Source organism: Pipistrellus kuhlii, unplaced genomic scaffold (assembly GCF_014108245.1).
Source record: "Pipistrellus kuhlii isolate mPipKuh1 unplaced genomic scaffold, mPipKuh1.p scaffold_m20_p_16, whole genome shotgun sequence".
Lineage (NCBI taxonomy): Eukaryota > Metazoa > Chordata > Mammalia > Chiroptera > Vespertilionidae > Pipistrellus > Pipistrellus kuhlii.
The window spans coordinates 24,908,175-24,929,096 of NW_023425471.1; the positions used below are offsets into that span (position 1 = coordinate 24,908,175).

The 20,922-nt window shown below is 35.8% G+C and overlaps 1 pseudogene; it reads right to left on the reverse strand.

Annotated features, from left to right (window-relative positions):
• Nucleotides 1-13,794: 13,794 nt before the first annotated feature.
• Nucleotides 13,795-15,113, reverse strand: LOC118720219 (annotated as a pseudogene).
• Between the last annotated feature and the right edge of the window lie 5,809 nt (nt 15,114-20,922).

Sequence of the window (20,922 nt, forward strand, 5' to 3'; positions counted from 1 at the left end):
ATGATAGCCATTTTGACAGGTATGAGATGATACCACATTGTCATTTTTATTTGCAACTCTCAGGTGATTAGTGACTTTGAGCATGTTTTCATGTGTCTCTTGGCCTTCCTTAAGTCCTCTTTCAAAAAGTATCTATATAGGTCCGTTGCCAATTTTTTTATTGGGTTGTTTACTTCCTTTTGTTAAGTTGTATGGGTTCCCTGTGAATATTGGAGATTAAACTCTTATTGGTCATAACATTGACAAATATGTTCTCCCATTCAGTGTGCTTTCTTGTATTGTAAATCAATATTGTAAATATTGTAAATCAATATCTTGCTGTACAGAAGCTCTTTATTTTTATGTAGTCCAAATTATTTATTTTGTCTTTAGTTTCCAATTCCTTAGGAGCTATATCAGTGAAAATATTCCTTCAGCGTATGTCTGAGATTTTGCTGCCTATGGATTCCGCTAATATTTTTATGGTTTCCTGTCTTATGTTTAAGCACTTTATCCATTTTGAGTTTATTTTTGTGTATGATGCAAGCTGGTGGTCTAGTTTCATTTTTTTTTGCATGTATCTGTCCAGTTTTTCCAACATCAAATATTGAAGAGATTGTCTTGACTCCATTGTATGTTCTTCCCTTTTTTTTTTTTTTTTGTCAAATATTAATTGAGCATAGTGATTTGGGTCAGTTAATGGGTTCTCTATTCTATTCCATTGGTCTAGATGGGCCAGTACCAGGCAGTTTTGAGAACAGTGGCTTTGTAATACTGTTTGAAATCTGGTATTGAGATACCTCCTACTTTGTTCTTCTTTTTCAGGATTGCTGCAGCTATTTGGGTCTTTTTAAAATTCCAGATGAATTTTTGGAGAGTTTGTCTAGGTCTGTGAAATATGTCTTTGGTATTTTAATGAGGAGTGCATAGAATCTATAGATTGCTTTGGGTGGTATGGACATTTTAACAGTGTTGATTCTATCAATCCATGAACACGGTATGTTCTTCCATCTGTTTATATCTTCCTCTATCTCTTTTTTCAGTGTCCTGTGGTTTTTTGCAATATAGGAATTTTACCTTTTTTGTTAAGTTTATTCCTAGGTATCTTAATTTTTTTTTGGTACAATGGTAAATGTGATTGCTTTTGTAGTCTCTCTTTCTGTAAGTTCACTATTGGTGTATAGAAATACCATAGATTTCTTGGCATTAATTTTGTATCCTGCCATATTGTAGAATTTATTTATTAAGTCTATTAGTTTTTTGATGGAGCCTTTATTTTTTTTTATTTTTATTTTTTTTTACAGAGAGGAAGAGAGAGGGATAGAGAGTTAGAAACATCAATGAGAGAGAATCATCGATCAGCTGCCTCCTGCACACCCCCTACTGGGGATGTGCCCGCAACCAATGTACATGCCCTTGACCAAAATCGAACCCGGGACCTTTCAGTCCCCAAGCCGACGCTCTATCCATTGAGCCAAACCGGTCTCGGCTGATGGAGCCTTTAGGGTTTTCTATATACAGTATCATGTCATCTGTGAATAAGGACAGTTTAACTTCTTCTTTTCCAATTTGGATGCTTTTTATTTCTTCTTGTCTTATGGCAATGGCTAGTACTTCTAGCACTATGTCAAATAGGAGTGGTGAGAGAGGGCATCCCTAAATAGTTCCTGTTCTTAGGGGAAATGGTGTTAGTTTTTGCCCATTGAGTATGATGCTAGCTGTGAGTTTCTCATTTATAACTTTTATTATGTTGAAGTATGATCCTTCTATTCCCACCTTGTTGAGGGTTTTTATCAAGAAAGGATGTTGGATTTTGTCAAACTCTTTTTCTGAATCAATTGATACGACTGTGTGATTTTTATCTCTCAATTTGTTTATATGATGTATCACGTTTATTGATTTACAGATATTGTACCATCCTTGCATTCCTGGGATAAATCCTACTTGGTCATGGTGTAGGATATTTCTGATGTACTGCTGGAGACTATTTGCAAGAATTTTGTTGAGGATTTTGGCATCTATGTTCATGAGGGATATTGGCCTATAATTCTCTTTCATTGTGTTGTCTTTATCTGGTTTTGGTATTAGGGTTATGCTGGCTTCATAGAAGGAGCTTGGAAGTGTTCCTTCCTCTTGAATTTTTGGAATAGTCTGAGGAGTATAGGTTTTAGTTCTTCCTTGAATGTTTGGTAAAACTCTCCTGTGAAGCTGTCTGGCCTCAGGCTTTTGTTTACTGGAAGCTTTTTGATGACTGCTTCAATTTCTTCCATAGTTATTAGCCCATTGAGCTATTTAGATTCTTCCTGATTGAGTTTTGTAAGGTTATATTTTTCTAGGATTATGTTCATTACTTCCAGGTTGTCCAATTTGTTGGTATAGAGTTGTTCATAGTATTTTTTAACAATCCTTTGTTTTGGTGGTGTCTGTTGTTATTTAGCCTCTTTCATTTCTGATTTTGTTTACTTGGGTCCTCTATCTTTGCTTCTTGGTTAGCCTGGCTAGAGGTTCATCAATCTTGTTTATCCTTCAAAGAAGCAGCTCTTGGTTTTGTTGATCTTTTGTATTATTTATTATTATTATTATTATTATTATTATTATTAGTCTCTATGTCGTTTATCTCCACTCTGATCTTTATTATTTCTTTCCTTCTGCTCACACTGTGCTTTTCTTGTTGCTTTCTTTGAGTTGTAGTGTTAGGTAGTTTATAACCATTGTTTTTTGTTGTTGTTGTTGTTGTTTTTTTTTTTGTGTTTTTTTTTGCAGTAGACTTGTAGAGCTATGAACTTCTCTCTTAAGACTGCTTTCACTGTGTCCCATAGATTATGGATTATTGTGCTTTCATTTTCATTTGTTGCCATGATATTTTTTATTTCTTCCTTGATCTCTCTGGTAACCCAGTTATTGTATAATAGCATGCTGTTTAGTCTCCCTGTGTTTGATTTTTTTGGATTGTTTTTATTGTCATTGATTTCCAGTTTTATGCCACTATGATCTGAGAAAATGCTTGATAAGATTTCGATCTTCTTGAATTTGAAGAGACTTTGCCTATGTCCCAACATATGGCCTATCTTTGAAAATGACCCAGGTGTATTTGAGAAGAATGTATATTCTGTGGCATTGGAGTAAAATGTTTTGAAGATATCAGTTAATTCCATCTGGTCTTGTGAGTTATTTAGGTATGATGTTTCTTTGATGATTTTTCTTTTAGAGGATTTGTCCAATTGTGATGATGGGGTATTTAAATTCTCCTACTATGATAATATTGCTGGCAGTCTCTCCCTTGATATCCTCCTAAAACTTTTTATGTGTTTGTATGCTCTTATATTGGGTGCGTACATGTTTACCAGAGTTATTTCTTCTTGCTGGATTGCTCCCTTTATTATTATGTAGTGGCCTTCTTTATCTCTTGTGATGCCCATCACTTTGAGATCTAATTTGTCAGATGTAAGTATTGCTACCCAAGCTTTTTTTTTTTTTTTTTTTTTTTTTTTCCCCCCATTAGCTTGAAAAACCTATTTCCATCCTTTCACCCTCAGGCTGTGTCTGTCTTTTTTTCTGAGGTGGGTTTCTTGTAGACAGCAGATATAGATGGGTTGTGCTTCCTTATCCAATCTATTACCCCATATCTTTTGATTGGGACATTTAATCCATTTATATTTGTAGTTATTATAGATAGGTACTTATTTGTCGCCATTTTTATTTTTTACCCTTGTGTTTCTTCTTCACTACCTATATCCATCCTTTCTTTCCTTCTTTCTTTCTTTCTTTCTTTCTTTCTTTCTTTCTTTATTTCTTTCTTTCTTTATTTCTTTCTTTCTTTCTTTCTTCTTTCTTTTTCTTTCTTTCTTTCTTTTTCATTCTTTCTTTTTTTTTCTTTCTTTTTTTCCTTTATTTTTCAGCAGACCCTTTAGCATTTATTGCATTGCTGGTTTAGGGGCGATACATTCCCTTAGTTCTTTTTTTGTCTTTGAAGCTCCTGATTTTAACTTCAATTTTGATTGATAGCCTTGCTGGGTAAAGTATTGGATTCAGACCCTTCGTTTGCAAGACTTTGTATATTTCATCCCATTCCCTTCTTGCCTGATGTGTTTCTGTTGAAAAAGTAGTCACTACTCTGATGGGGGATCCTTTGCAGCTAACTTTCTGTCTCTCTCTGGCCACTTTGAAGTTTATTACTTTGTTGTTGGTGTTTGCCAATTTAATTATAATGTGCCTTGGTGTGGGTGTTTTGGGGTTCATTTTGCTTGGGACTCTGTGAGCTTCTTGGATTTGTGTGGTTTTTTCTTCCCTATATCTGGGAAGTTTTCTGTCATTGTTTCTTCAAACAGATTTTCTATTCCTTGCTCAGTTTGCTCTCCTTCTGGAAGCCTTACTATGTGAATGTTGTTTTGTTTCCTGTTGTCCCATCATTCCCTTAGGCTCTCCTCCTGCTTTTTAATTTTTTTCTAGGAGCTGTTCTACATGGGTATTTTTTCCTACTTTGTCTTTTAGCTCACTGATCCAGTCTTCTGCTTCTTCTAGTGTACTCTTAATGTTTTCTATTGAGTTCTTTACAGCAGCAATGTCATTTTTTTTTATTTCTTCTTAGTTCTTCATTTCTTCTTGGTTCTTACTCATATTGTTGAATTTGTCTTCTATTATTTTCAGCTATCTTACTACCATTTTTCTGAATTCTTTCTCTGACTGATTGCTTGCCTCCTTTTTGGTTACTTCTTTTTCTGGTATTGCCTGCTTTTCTTTCATGTGCAGTGTTTTTTGTTTCTCCATGGTCTTTCTTCTCAAAGTGTCTGGTTATGTAGTTCTCTCTCTCCTGAATTGATTTAAAGACACAAAATACAACACAACCAGATAAAATATACAAGGCACTGAACAGGAATGTATTCACAATATTAATAACTCTAAATAAAGATGACCACCAGATAAAGGCAAATTAGGGGGATAGGAGAGAAAGAAGAGAGAGAGAAAAGGAAAGAAGTGCCAATATAAAATTAGAAAAAGGAAAAGAATAGTAAAACAGAAAAAGAAAGAGAATTTGAAAGAAATGGGGAACAAACTTTATATATATATATGGGGAGAAAACTCCAATAGAACAGCCACCAATCCCAACAATTGCCAGCAACAACTACCTGGAGATTAATACAAACTACAAAACAACAACTATTGATAATATCAAGCAAGGTGAGGGAAAACAGAAGCAAAAAACAAACAAAAATAAGCAAACAAGAAAACAAAACAAAAGAATAAGCAAAACAAACACAAAAAAAGGATAAAAATCGATACAATAAACATTGAGGCAAACAACAATAAAAGGAGAGAGAGAAAAACAATTTTTTGGATAGTGAAGACATTGAAGAGAGAAGTATGTATGGACTTGGAGTAGGGGATTGGAAATTAGATATATAAGTAGGGTGGAATTTTAACAGGGGTAAAAAGAAAGACTAGGGAAAGTCTAAAGCAGAAAATGGGTAAGAGAAACAGAACACCAAAAGGGGAAAAGTTATTAAGAGAGTGATGGCATAAAGGTAGAGTTGAGATAGAGTAAAAAGATGCTAAAGGAAAGATGAAAATAGAATGTAGAACACTAATCCCAAATCAAGTAAAGAGAAAATAAATTGACACTTTTAAAAAACAAAGGTAAAATAGTAGTAGTAATAATACTGATTGAAAAAAAAAAAGTAAAATCAAGTGAGGAAAAAAATTTAAAAAATATTTTAAGTAAAATATGAAAAAATAAATAAAATGTGTAGTAGTGAAAGTCATTCACTTCCTCTATTGTTCTGTTTGGCACACCTATTTCCCAGTCAGAACAGTATTGCAGTTCCCTGCATTCCACTGCTCCTTGGTATTGTAAGCCAGTCCTGGTTATTAAGCAGGCATTGTGTCTTAATTTATTATATTCTTTTATTTGTGATTACACAAGAGTCAATTTGTGATTCAGCTCCTGGGTGGCAGTGTTGGTAGTGTTTATGGATTAACCTCCAAGTCTATAGAGCCTTTTTATCCTGTGCTTAGATCCTGCTTTCCTTGTGGCACTCAACACCAATTTGTGGGAGTGGGCTGCCCCAGAGCTGGTTCTCCAATGGTCACTCCCTGCTCTGATCCCCAGGTTCCAGAAAAACAACTGCAGTGTACTAGGGTGCCCTCAACTGGGTGATCCTATGTATTGGACTTAGTAATCAGAAGTAAGGATTTGATGAAGGAAAAGCACAAATGTACGAACTCTCTTTTCCCCCCTTCGGTTTAAGAAGCTGGCACACTTTTAAATTATTTTTAGGCTGTTTTTTTGTATCAGATCAAAATGGTTTGCTTTATAGAGATCCCATCTGTTAGAACCTCTGAGGACCCTTTTCCGCATACACGGATCCCACCAGCCCCTATGGATTTTTCTAGGCTCAGACTTCCCCCGGTCCTCCAGCTCCTGCAGTGCGTGTGTTTCTCTCTTCTGCAGGGACCAGAGACATCACCTTATCCCAGGCGAAATCTGACCTTTCTGTGGTGGAGTGTAGCGTTCCTCTGAATCCACATGTTTGCACCAATTGGGGCCGGTGTTCTGGGGTTTTAGCTGTTCAGTGGGTGCCACAGTTGTAGATTTTTAGGCTTCCAATAACATCTATTGTACTTTCCCCTTCAAGATGGCACAGTCTCTGTGTCTGAGCTGTTGGCTCTGGGAGGAAACCCAGCAGCAGTGGGGGATGCCTGATCTGGGGAGTCCCATCCAGCAGTCCCTCACCTTCTCCTGGAGAATAGCTGTTCCTTAACTCGCCAATAAACACTCCCTGTGCAACCCTCAGCTGTTCTTTCTATCTGCTCCTGGACAAGGGTCAGGACACGTCTGTCTATTCCACCATCATTTTTTTCTCTCTAAACTGGTTTCTTAATTAATAAATGATATAGAGTAGTGGTTAATAATATAGAGTATGAAATCTGATTCCCTGAGTTCAAATCTTATTCCACTGCTGTTTAGTTTTCTGTAAACACACCAAGCTTCAGTTTGTTCTGTTTGAATAGTAAATATGATGCATATGAAGGGAATATTAGTTTGTGATGTTAATATCTCAGAATATTGCTATATGGGTTGTTATAATCCATAAATTGATTACATTATTAACTAGTATTTAAATAGTTATTTTATGAAAAATGAGAAATGTCTAATTCAGAAATGTATTTATATGCTACATTTGAACCAATAGCAAATGAATATGTGTTCATGTGATAAAATACTTTGAAGATAGTAAAAATCAGCTCTTGCCCACATAAAAGAAAGTAGCAAATATGAAAAAATGAAGCATATTTTTTATGAAAAAATGCAGAAAATAAATAAGGAACAATAAATAATAGTTTAAGGAAGATTAATTAATGTTGTCACTGAAAATTTTCTATAGACCAAACTCTTTCACATGGCACAACATGTTATAAGCTCTTACTGACCACTCTGCATATTAAAAACTCCCCCACAAATTGCTTTCACCATACCACTGTACTTCAAAAATGTGAAGTGCAAGAGTTAACAAACTTAAACTTTTAAAGAGTCGTGAAATGGACTGTTTCCTCTTTCCATCTGGCTTTTATCAATTGTGAGTTTCAGAAGACCAGCTACATTATCAAAACACACAATGTCTTCTAGTCAGATAATTCAATTTTATAAATGAATTACTTATGTGCCTATAAGTAAATACATTCCTATGCATGAGGATATCGACTGCTGTCCATGAGATAATCAAATCCAGGGGAAAAGGATATCCTTTTAAAAACTTTAAACTCAAAAAGGCTCCAAGTTTCTGGACTATGATAAATTCAATCAGAAAATTTTTAGTCTTACAGAAAGGGCAAGTCAGAAACGATTTTTAGTACAGAAACATAAGGTCAACAGAACAGAAACATTTATATTATTAGAGAAAGCAACTGAGTTTTTAAAAATGCCATTCTGTATCACTTCAATGTCTACAAAACATGTATGCATACCAAAAGAAGGTGAACATTGTTCCAGCATGTGACTATGATCTCAAAAAGATAACCTATAATAAAGGAAGTAACTTTGGAAGCTGATAAACCTGATATGAATCCTGGCTTTTCTACTTACCAGCTGTGTGACCTAGAGAAATTTACTTATGATCTATCTATTTATATCTATCATCTATCTATCATCATCTATGTATATTTATAAAACCTACCTCACATAATTAGACAAGGGATGAAGGAATAACATACATGTAAACCAGCTAGTGTAGTGACTAGCACATATGCACGAAGAAAGCACCCAAAGAATAATAACTTGTAAAATTTTGTCCAGCATTTACTATAGAACTTAGCACAAATAACCTAACTTCTTGGTCTTTTGTCTGATTTCTTGTTTTGTGGAGTAAACAAAACAGCAAAATATGGAGGAGAAGTTACATTGATGCATATGAAGGGAATATTAGTTTATGATGTTAATACACAAAATCATACCTTAAATATATTATAAATCAATTTTCATCTTTCCCAAAAGCTTTCATATACATTGAATTACATAATTTTCACAACAAACCTATGTTGTTCAGAGAGAAGATATTTTAATCCTCATTTTAAAAATAAAAGAAATTAGTGTGACTATTTCCTGCTTGTCCAAATTCACACAACTAAGACAATAATTCAGAACTTCTGCTCTATTAGACCAAAGTGACACATATTAAACATAGTTTTTCTTTTTGGTTTGCATAAAATTACTCTTTTTGTCCTTGTAAGTCAGGAAAGATAATTAAAATCATGAGGTAAAACATTTTAAACAAATATAACTACTATTGTGTCTTAAATCTTTTGACTTTTTCTTTTGCATTGATGGAACTAGAGTATTATGCCAAGTTAAATAAGCCAGTCAGAGAAAGAAAAGTACCATATGATTTCACTTATATCTTGAATCTAATGAAGAAAATAAACTACCAAGCAAAATAAAAAGTCACATAGATACAGAGAACAGGCTAACAGCTGTCAGAGGGGAGGAGAGTTGGGGTGTTGGGTGAAAAAGGTGAAGGGATTAAGCAAAATAAGAACCTCATAAACACCTCATGAGGCTGGTAGAAAAGGGTAAAGGAGGGGGATAAATTTTGATGGAGGGTATTTGACTTAGTGTGGTGAACACATAATACGATATACAAATATAATAATATATCTGTAATCTAATCTAATTTTATTAACCATTGTCACCCTAATGAATACAAAGAATAAAAATTAATAAAAAAACAATCCAAATTTATGTATAAGTAACATGGTACAAAGATATATGTAAAAATTGTTATACCACCCCAGTTAATACATTATCAATCAATAATTTATATATTCTAGCCATGTTTCTACATTTGTTGTTTTTCTATACTTATTTTGAGTAGATTCTTAGCTATTTTCTGGTAATTAATAACATATTCAATATAATTATTCTAGGCTATGAGTTACAAATATGTGAATAGAAATGTGTCACCTTACCTAAAGAAAACATTTACAGTATTTGAAGAGAATTTGATTTTAAAATTCAAGGGCCAAGATTTTATAATTATCACTATTATTTTAAATGTGTCTGGATTGAAAGTTCCTGGAGGCCTAGTATCTTACCTTTGCTTTATCGATATTTGCCTGATTGTGAATAAATAATTTCTCTCATATTATTTATTGGCAAAGTGAGGGGAATGGCTTTCTGTCTCCAAGTTCAATGGGTCTACGAGACACTATTTAGTGTATATAATATTTAATAAAATGTATTTATTCAAGAAATAGTTTCCAGTGTTTCATGAGTTTTTAAAATCTCAATTCATAAAAATTATCTTGAATGTTCAGGTATAACTGAATTTCTTGATAATTGAATTTTAGAGCAGTAGAGCTATTTAACAACTCTTATTTAAGATTTTGTGGAAAATGATAATTTCATAGATATCTGACATGATCTCCCTTTAATGCCAAGTATAGTTTTATGACCATAGATGTAAATAGCTATAAAAGGAAATGTCTTACAACAGGCATATTCTTTGTCATTGGGCCGTTACAAGTATTGTAGATACAAGGCAGATATTAGACATTGCTTTATATTTAAGGAAGGCTTCCAAATAAAAATGACTTGTATGTATTGGATCAACAGTAAGCAAGTTCAAACAATTAAATACCCATACTCTTGTGAGAAAAAAGAAAAACATACAACTATAGGGTTTGTTTTTTTAAATCTTTCATTCATTCATCTGCCATCTCTCACTCTTTATACTTCATATATTTAATAAGAAAATAATAGGAGAAACCAAGATGGCGGCATAGGTAAAGACCTACTTGCTGCCTTGCACAACAATTTCAAAGCTACAACTAAAAGACAAAATGTCTATGACCCAGAACCACAGGAAAGCTGATGAGTGAAAGTTCTACAACTAGAAGGAAAAAGAAAAGAACATTGAGATGTGCACAGGGCTGAAAAGCTGAGGTACGGATGCACATGATTTGGGCTGGTGGCCGGCTTCTGGGCGAGCTGCTTTTTTCAACCCAAAGGGAGACAAGCTCCTCATTATTCTGAACTCCAGTTCTGGGGAGACACTGGGGACCCAAACTCCTATGGGGAGAAGCTGGACTGTCTGCTATCAGGTCAGAAAGTGAGGGTGACTTTCTTGTAGAGGTTTACCCAGAAATCATTGTTTACTGTGCTGAGGCACGGGACGCAGGGACTTGGAAATGCAGAGATGGCTGACTGGCAGCCATCGCTGTTTGCCACACCCTAGCTTAGTGACTCCCTGAGACCCCACCCTGCACAATCTACAAACCCACTCAAGCTCCTCAAAGTGGCTTTTACATATAAATTGCCTGCCCTATCTCATCTTAACCTAACAAACTGCAGCTCTGGTCAGACAGCTCCAAAACCTCCAAACCCCAAGCAAAGTGGAGAAAACTGTAGTTCTCTCTGCAGCTCCTGCTGGGTGGCCTCAGACAGTAGCTGACCTGCACCTCATTAGAGATCCAGAAGCTAGTGTATCTAGTGGTTAATGTGAGACTATACCAGATTTCAACTACTCACATCCATAAGTGACACATTCAAGAGACAGACTCAGTGAGCACCAAAGCCCTACTGAAACAAGTCCTGCTCCATAAGCACATCTCCAGCACAGCAGTTCTTGGATAATAGACACAGCGGGTCCTCACAGCCAATTGGCCTGGAGGTCAATTCCTTCCAGTGATACCAACAACAATCAAGAGTTAACTACAAAAAGGCTATACACACAGTCCACAAAGGGGTGCAACAAGAGTGCCCACCTCAGGTAACTGAGAGGACAACCCATTGGGCCATAGAGGATACCTAGCACACAAAGCTACCCTATCAACTCAGGGAAGCAGAAAAAATACAGAGACAAAGAAACAGATCACAAATGAAAGAAATGGAGGAAAACAAATGATTGGATATAGAGTTCAAAACCATGGTTATTAGGTTTTCCAAGAATTTCCTAGAAAAGGCTGATAAATTTAGCGAGACCCTCAAGGATATAAAAACGGACCAACTAGAAATTAAAACATACACTTACTGAAATAAAAAATATTATACAGAGACCAAATAGCAGACTAGAGCACATGTGTCAAACACAAGGTCCGCGGGCCAAATCCGTCCCGCCAGGCCTTGCAATGTGGCCCGCAACGCGCTGTCATCACTGCACTCCGCTGCGTTTCCATCACAATGACAGTTTATGACTGTTCAGTAAACCATTTGGCCCACGATTTAGGCTGGATTTTAGATTTTGGCCCCTTCTCTGATTGAGTTTGACACCCCTAGACTAGAGGAACACAAGAATCAAGTCAAATATCTGAAATACAAAGAAGCAAAAAACACTCAACTGGGTAAGCAAAAAGAAAAAAAAAAATCCAAAAATTTGAAGATAGTGTAAAAAGCCTCTGGGACAACATCAAGCAAACCAACATCAGAATTATAGAGGTGCCAGAAGAAGAGAGGGAGCAAGATACTGAAAACCTATTTGAAGAAATAATGACTGAAAACTTCTCCCACCTGGTGAAAGAAATAGGCTTACAAGACCAGGAAGTGCATAGAACCTCAAACAAAAGGAACCCAAAGAGTACCACATCAAGACACATCATAATTAAAAATGCCAAAGGTAAAAGACAAAGATAGAATATTAAAAGCAGCAAGAGAAAAACAGTTAATTACCTACAAGGGAGCACCCATACTATTCTTAGCTGATTTCTCAGCAGAAACTATGCAGGCTAGATGGGAGTGGCAAGAAATATTCAAAGTGATGAATACAAGAGCTTACAACCAAGATTAGTCTACCCAGCAAAGCATCATTCAGAATTGAAGGTCTGATAAAGAGCTTCACAGATAAGAAAAAGCTAAAGGAGTTCATCACCACCAAACCAGTATTATATGAAATGCTGAAAGGTATTCTTTAAGAAGAGGAAGAAGAAGAAAAAAGTAAAGATAAAAATTATGAACAACAAATACATATCTATCAACAAGTGAATCTAAAAATCAAGTGAATTAAAAATCTGAGGAACAGAATAAACTGGTGAATATAATAGAATCTGGGTCATTGAAAAGGAGTGGGCTGATAATTATCAGGGGGCAAAGGGTGTAGTAGTACGGGAAGAGACTGGACAAAAATTATACACCTATGGATGAGGACAGTGGGGTGGAGGGAAGAGCAGAGGTTGGGGTGGGAACCGGGTGGAGGGGAGCTATGGGGGGAGGGAGAAATAATTGTAATAATCTGAACAATAAATATTTATTACATTAAAAAATAATAAAATGAAATTAAAGTGGAAATAGAAGTCAAGTGTGGGAGGGAATAAGTGAAAGCTATATCTCACTCAAACAAAATATTTCAAGATGACTAAAGGGAAGATATATGAAAAGCATTTGGATTTGAATAAATTAGCTTGAGTTGGCTCTAGAATCAGAATGTTCTGAGTTTGAATCTTGGCTCTGCTGTTTACCATCTGTGAAATCTTGTGTAGATTGTCATTCTTAAACTTGATTCTTTTATCAGTATAATTGCTATTTTTATAGAACAGGAATATAGTAAAGATCAAATGAGGCAATGACACAGTATATTTAGCTCAGTGCCTGACATATCTTAAGAACTCAATAAACATTAACTATCATGGAAAAGACATTCAGTGCTCATCAAACACCCATGCATTCCTCTACATTTCCCAGTCCCTTTTTAGTTAAGGGAGAATAAGTTATATTACAAGTTCTGGCCCATAGGCTGTAAGTAAAAGTAATGTGTGTCACTTCTAGATCAAAACCTAGAATAAAATATATGAATTATTCATTTCTTCTGCTCCTCTTCCTTGTTGACCATGGAGACCTTGCCTCTCAGAGAGTATAACTACAAGATGGTAGAACCTCTGCAAGTCTGATGACTGAAAGAACTAAATAAGAAGCAAAGCCCTTTGCCAGTCTATGTTAGATATACACTGAGTGGCCAGATTATTATGATATCTGAATGCATAATAATCTGGCCACACAGTATATATCTATATAATAAAAGGCTAATATGCAAATTGTTCCCCTGACCAGGCTGGTCGAACCCCACCCATGCACAATTCATGCACTGGGTGTGTGTGTGTGTGTGTGTGTGTGTGTGTATATATATATAGATAGATAGATAGATAGATAGATAGATATAGATATAGATGATATAGATATAGATATAGATATAGATATAGATATAGATATAGATATAGATATAGATATAATCTGTGGGCTTTTCCCCCCTTTGTTCTATCATTATGTGCTCTTTTTATGTTTTGGGGTTTTTTTTTTTTTTTTTAGTCTCTTCTTTTTTTTCTGGATCTTTTATTTCAAACTAAATAAAACTTGTCATTAATACAAACTAAAAATATGGGACCAACAGATATTTTTTGTTGGTTGTGCATGTCCTTTATGTACTCGCCCACAATCCTAACCACATCCTGTCTATGCATTTATCTCCCACAACTATTCAGTAGCCAGTACCAGAAACTTATCTTATGGCCTTAAACAATGGTACTTTACCTCTGGCTCAGCAGTGATATAGGAATTGTATAATAATTAGGAGGGATAAACTTGATATATTTGTTGTCATTAAACTTCTCTGGGCCAGATTCTACCACTCTCTTTTGAAAGTCAATGTTCCATTTGAACTTCACATCACCAAAAGAACTAAATGTCATCAGAAAGCAAAGCAGCCGATCCTATTTTGGATGTTCCAATTTTAGCCTTTCCAGTTCACTTTCATTCTGAGCATTGTGGTCATTAGAGAGAGTGACTGTTGACCAAGAGCCATCCTCTTCCTGCACACACAGCATGGCTTTGCTATTGCCAGTTGATGCCATCCACCTTGGCCACATAAGCAGTGGCCCCAGAAAATGCCATTCAAAGCACCAGGTAGTTGAGGAAAACATTAATTAGAGACTCCTTAACATCAATATCACCTGACTCCCGAGTGTTGAGGTCTATAAGTTCTTGCAAGTAAGTCCTCAAGCTGTTGAAGTAGAATTTGGATGCCTCCTTACTGAACTAATCATTGGGATACTTGTGCCATTGAAGAATGGGTAGCAGTGCCCGGCCAGTCTCCACTGTATTTTGAATCTCTAGAAAAGTCTCATGAGGTAACAAAGAGACAGCAATATAATAAGTCTTTCACTGACTGCTTGTGAACAAGCACAGCCTGCATGGCCATAAAAAAAAAAAAAAAAAAATACCCAAAAGCATCCCTCTGGGTCTGCGAGCAGGTTGCTGTAATTCTCGGATCCTCAATGGGTGTATTTTCAGGTAGCAAATTGCTTTCAAATTCAAGGATATAACTGACATTTTTGCCATCAAATTCTGGCATTTTGAAACTGTATTCATTAGTTTTCAGGATACTGTTGACTGGAAGTGTGAGGTAAAATTTCTGTGGTGTGGAAGTACAGTATATCTCCTTCCTTGGGTGGATTGCCACCAGGTCTCCCTTGGCTTGAAAAAGGTGCATATGCTGGATGAGGTGTATACCTCAGGTGACTCTGAGGAATGTAAGGATGTGAACAGCAGAGATGCCTGTGAAGCAGTAATATGCAGCACCACAGAGTCTGCTCAGTTCACAGTTACAAATCAGAGGCCAAAATAGTTGAGTTGGTCCTGGCATGGCATCAGAGAACAGTGGCAGTCTGGAACTTCTGACCTGGATTCCAATTCATCTGGGCCAGGGGGCACACACACATTCTCCTAGCCCGAGGGAAAGGCAGAGCCACAGCCTAAGGCAGTGGGGGCCCAGACACGAGCAGAGGTGTGCCCTGAGATCAGCCCCTCCATCCAGTTGAGCAGAGTTCAGATGGGCTTCCTGTAGAGCCACCACAGACCCTTGGCATGGCAGGTGGGAGCCTCTTCTTCCTGAAGGAACAGCTGGCTGCGTGCACTGCCCTACACTCCCTCAATTCTTTTTCTGTTCTATAACTCAATGCTGTTTAGAATACATGTAAACTTAACTTTGCAGATAAATATGATTTGACCCAATTCTGTTGACATTTAAATTTGGCCCATATATTTCTCTAATAGTGAAAAATTGATCTCAGAAAGCTGTTTGAAAGTAGGAGCAAGTTGGTCCGAAGGTTGTGGGTTATTGTTAAGCTGATTAACATTGAAAGTAGGAGCAAAGAAAATAGAAAGCTTTTACACTTAGCAGATCTATGAAGGACTTGAATGAAGAGAAATAATATACAGAATATAGACTTGCTTTTATTCCCCATCATCAGCCAGATTTTTTCATGACTTAGAGTTAAGAAAATGTTAGCCTCTTTACAAGGAATTGTCCAAAATATTTAGGCTGGCATGTGGTCTTCTAAGATCTGATGTTAGACTCTTTTGGGTCATGTTGCTCATGACATTCTCATTTAAGGTGTCGTCCCCCCCTCTCTTCTCCCCCCAAGCAAGTTTGGTCTTCAATACATGGTCTTCACTCATTACCTTTGTCCTTACTATTCCCACAACCTAAGGTGTCTTCATATTTAAATATAACTAATTCTTCCTAACTCCTAGTGGCTAAGGAATATTTAAAAGAAATCAATTTCAATTTTTATATAAGTTGAATTATGGGTCTGTAGTTTTCAGAAAATGTCTAAAGTTAGCCTCTTTCTCTTATTATTTTCTGTATATATCTCACTCTAGTGAAATGAGAAGGTTGAGTTGTCTGCATTGCTGATATTCTCTTTGACTTCAGCTGTTTATCTGTAAATGCAGAATGTTTTAACTACTTGTTTTATTTTTCTCTACATTAAATTATCCTATATAATAAAAGCCTAATATGCGAAGTGTCTGGTTGACTGGTTGGCCATTCAACCAATCAAAGTATAATATGCTAATGATATGCTAAGGCAACTCAACTCACTATGATGTGCACTGACCACCAGGGGGTAAACACACCAATCAATAAGTTAGCCTGCTGCTGGGTCCAGCCAATTGGGACTGAGCAAGATGAGCCAGACATGCCCCGGCTGGCCAACCTCCTGTGTCCCTCCCCAGACCTGATCGTGCACAGGTGGGATCCCTTGATCTGGCCTGTACCCTCTTGCAATATAGGACCCCTTGGGGATGTTGGAGAGCCAGTTTCAGCCTGATCCCACAGGCCAGGCCTAGAGACCCACTAGTGCACACCAGGCCTCTAGTTGCATGTAATGTGAATGGCAGGAAAAAAAAAGTCACATAGTAACTGGTCATATGGAGTAGAATAGAATGAAAATTTGGTAGTTCAGTTTGACATTGAAACCTATTGACTGAAAAAAACTGTATAATGTGCTGTTTATATACAGACACAAGTATTCAGTTTTAGGTCATGTTTTGAAAGGGGCATTGAAAAATGAGTATATGTTAGGGGGTGATCAGGATCATAAATTGCCTGGAATTAAAATCATATGAGAAAAATTAAAACAATCTGGGATATATAGACTGGAGAAGAATGAATTTTTAGGAACAAAATAATTGTCTCCAACCATTTAAAGAACTATCATGTAGAAGAGGGAAGAGGGCTTTTCTGGGTCTAAATATTTGTATTAATTGGGCGAAAGTTACCAGGAAAAAATTTAATTTGGTTCAAGAGGGACTTCTGAACAAAAATGGCATCCAATCAATTTGATTGCTTTAGGCAATGAGCTATTCATTAGGATAATGTTTATATATATATATATATATATATATATATATATATATTCATCTGTTAGAGATATCATGGAAAAAATAGGAAGATGTATTCTACTTTTAGAGTGCCTTCCAAATTTAAGCTTTTATGAGTCTGAGTTTTATTTTTTGTTAACCTGGAGGATGCAGGCTTTCTGATATCACAAGGTAGAAAAAAACGTTGCTAATATTCTTAAATTATTTTTTCATTGGATCACACTTGGTTCAAATACTGAATTGCTCAGTTAGCTCTAGAAGCATTGTGTACACTATTAGTTGCATTTTCCAAAGTAACTTTTTTTTCTTCTTTTTAAAAAAATATATTTTATTGATTTTTTACAGAGAGGAAGGGAGAGAGATAGAGAGCTAGAAACGTTGATGAGAGAGAAACATCGACTGGCTGCCTCTTGCACACCCCCTACCGAGGATGTGCCCGCAACCAAGGTACATGCCCTTGACCGGAATCGAACCTGGGACCTTTCAGTCCGCAGACCGACGCTCTACCACAGCCAAACCGGCTTTGGCTCCAAAGTAACTTTCAAAATCTTTTTGAAATCTTCCATGGCAACTGGTAATGTGAAAGAACACACTGGGTTGTGCTGCCACTCCTGACCCCATATTGCCCACCAAGAATGGATTTACATCACAAAAATACTTTTAAACTTATTGACAGTCTGTAGTCAATAACAACTATAATTTATTTAAACAGTATTATAGTGTCCATAATCTGTATACCAAATGTTTATAATATAATAAATTGATATTTACATTTATTAATTAATCTTGATAAGGGTGGTGTATAACTTTCAATTTTCTGGAAAGAACATGGTGGAAAATAATATAATTAATATTGAAATAGAAAATTTTCCTGTCACTCATGGCAGATGCTGAAATTAAAGAATGCAATGCAAATATAGGTTTGAACCATGGCGGAATGGTTTAAAATAACTCCAAACATTATGAATGTTTATTTTCCTGTATTTTCATTGCCCTATAAAGCAAAGAGAATACATTTTCAACAAATGAAATGAGTTCAGGTCACTTCAAAATTGATAACTGCAATAGATTAACATTTTTGTGTCACATGGAAAGGAATAAATTTATAATACTGGGTAATATTTGAACCTACTCATTTATGTAGTAAAGATGGTTAATCATAAAACAATAGAAATTGCCAGTAACTTAATCTTCACAAATGTTTCCCAGTTCTTATGTTTAACATTATTAAGTAGAGAAAAGGAACACCCTAGATTTTAATCATGAATATGTGCTATGCTTATTTTATGCAAACAAAAAATCTTCTGTGATCCTCCAGGTTCATTTTTTTTCCCCACATGGAAAACCTTAGTAGTGATTACAGCTGACAGACATTCCTTATAATAATCATGGTTTTGGAAAGTAGTTTGCATATTTTGGCACTTCATTTTAGAGTGGTACTGAAGTTGCTGCCAACATTGCACTAAACTACACCTTTAAAGGTGTGTTGAATTTTTTTTGTCTCCACTATTTCACTTTGGAAAATCCTAGAATAAGTACAGTTATACATTCCCCAAAGAATAGCCTCCCATAATCAGCCCTAACAAATTTCAGGAAGTTCTATTTTCATGGGGGAAGTGCTTTAATCAAGATTAATTTTTTCCAGTTTTCTGTAATTGGAGCTCTTCCTGAGTTTTTTCTCAAACCTCCTTTAGGATGAAATTATCGAATTTCCATGGCAATTAAATAAAAAGTTCAAGTGTGTGGATCATTTTGTATAATACTCACCAAGGTACAAATGAAATTAAGTAAGGGAGAAAAAAGTGCAGGATTTAGTTTGAAGGGCAGAGTTTCACAAAATGCAAATCTGTGACTGAAATCCTCTGCTGTGAAAGGTTTGCTTTCTCACCGGATTCATTTCTCTGGACCTGTTTTATCCATAGCTCCATCCAGACACAAGTTCCATAATTTCAAAAAATAATAATAACATAAAATTATTTTTAATTGTATCTTTATCACATTATTTTTTTCAAATTTAACTTTTTTATTTTTTAAGTATTACATGAGTTTCCCTTTTTCCCCATTGACCTCTTTCCAGCCACTCCTATCCCCAGCACATGCCCTCACCACCCTACTGTTTGTGTCCATTGGTTATGCTCAGATGCATGCATACAAGTACTTCCGTTGATCTCTTACCTCTTCATACACCCTCCACCTTTCCTCATAGGACGGACAATCTGTTTTATACTTTTTGTCTCTGGTTCTATTTTTGTTCATCAGTTTATGTTGTTAATTATGTTCCACAAATGAGTGACATCATGTGATATTTCTCTTTTTTTGACTGGCTTATTTTGCATTCATACTGTTGTAAATGATAAGAATTCCTTCTTTTTTATAGCAGCGTAGTATTCCATTGTGTAGATGTACCACAGTTTTTTAATGCACCCATCTGCTGATGGACACTCAGGCTGTTCCCAAATATTAGCTATTGTAAGTTGTGCTGCTATGAACATAGGGGTGAATATAACCTTTCTGATCGGTATTTCTGTTTTCTTGGGATATATTCCTTGAAGTGGGCTTGCTGGGTCAAATGGAAGTTCCATTTTTTTTTTTTTTGAGGAAACTCCTTACTGTTTTCCACAGAGGTTGCACCAGTTGTTTTTAATCTTACAAATTGATCATTTCCACAGTTAATTAAATCATCACCAATTTTACTCCACCAATTTTAGTGAGGTTATGCCTTAAATTTGCAATATACATAAGTAGTTGTCACAGTCTGCTTTCCATCTTGAGTGCCCATGACTTCTGAGTTGATTTTAAAAAAAATTCATATATGTTCATTTTTTGTTATAAATTTCCACGTGTTTAATACATGTGTAGTGCAAAGTATCTAGCATTAAGTACCATACAAAATAGTTTCACAGCTCTGTGAAATATTCCCTGTGTTTTTCCTAGTGAAACACCCTTTGCTCCCCAAATATCTGACAATCCTAATTTTTTTTCATGATCACATTGGTATCTGTTCATGTATCAATATTCATGTGCTGCTTCCATATATTGGGTATTATAAACAACTAGAGGCCCGGTGCATGAAAATTCATGCAGTGGAGGGAAGGTCCCTCAGCCCAGCCTGCTCCTTCTCACAGTCCAGAAGCCCTCAGAGGATGTCCTACTGATGTCTTAGGCCCACTCACTGTGGCCCTTGCAGCTGCTGCAGCTTTTTCTGTAAGATGTCCAGTTTAATTAGCATATTACCCTTTTATTAGTATAGATGTTGCAATGAATATAATGGTGTGTATATATTTTTTAAAATAGTGTTTTCATTTTCTATGAATAGATCCCCAGAAATAGAATTATTGAGTCATTATTACAACTTTTATTTTTTAGGAGCCTCCATACTATTTTCCTAATGGCTATTACAATGTACAATCCCACCAACACAGCATGAATGTTCTCCTTTCTCCATATAATCTCCAACAATTATTGCCTTTTTATAATAGACAACCTGATGTGTGTCAGGTGATATTCATTGTGGTTTTGAATTGCATTTTACTGAAGATTAGTGATGCTGAGCTTATTTTGATGTATGTGTTGGCTATCTGTATGTCTTCCTATGGAGGGGGGGAGGAGTATATTCAGGACCTCTAGCCATTTTATTTATTTATTTATTTATTTATTTATTTATTTATTTAATTGATTAAAGTATTACATATGTGTCCTAGCCATTGTTTTTACATCTGATTGTTGTTGATGTTGTTGTTATTGTCTTGATGTTGAGTTGTATCAGTTCTTTTTAAAAAATATATATTTTATTGATTTTTCAC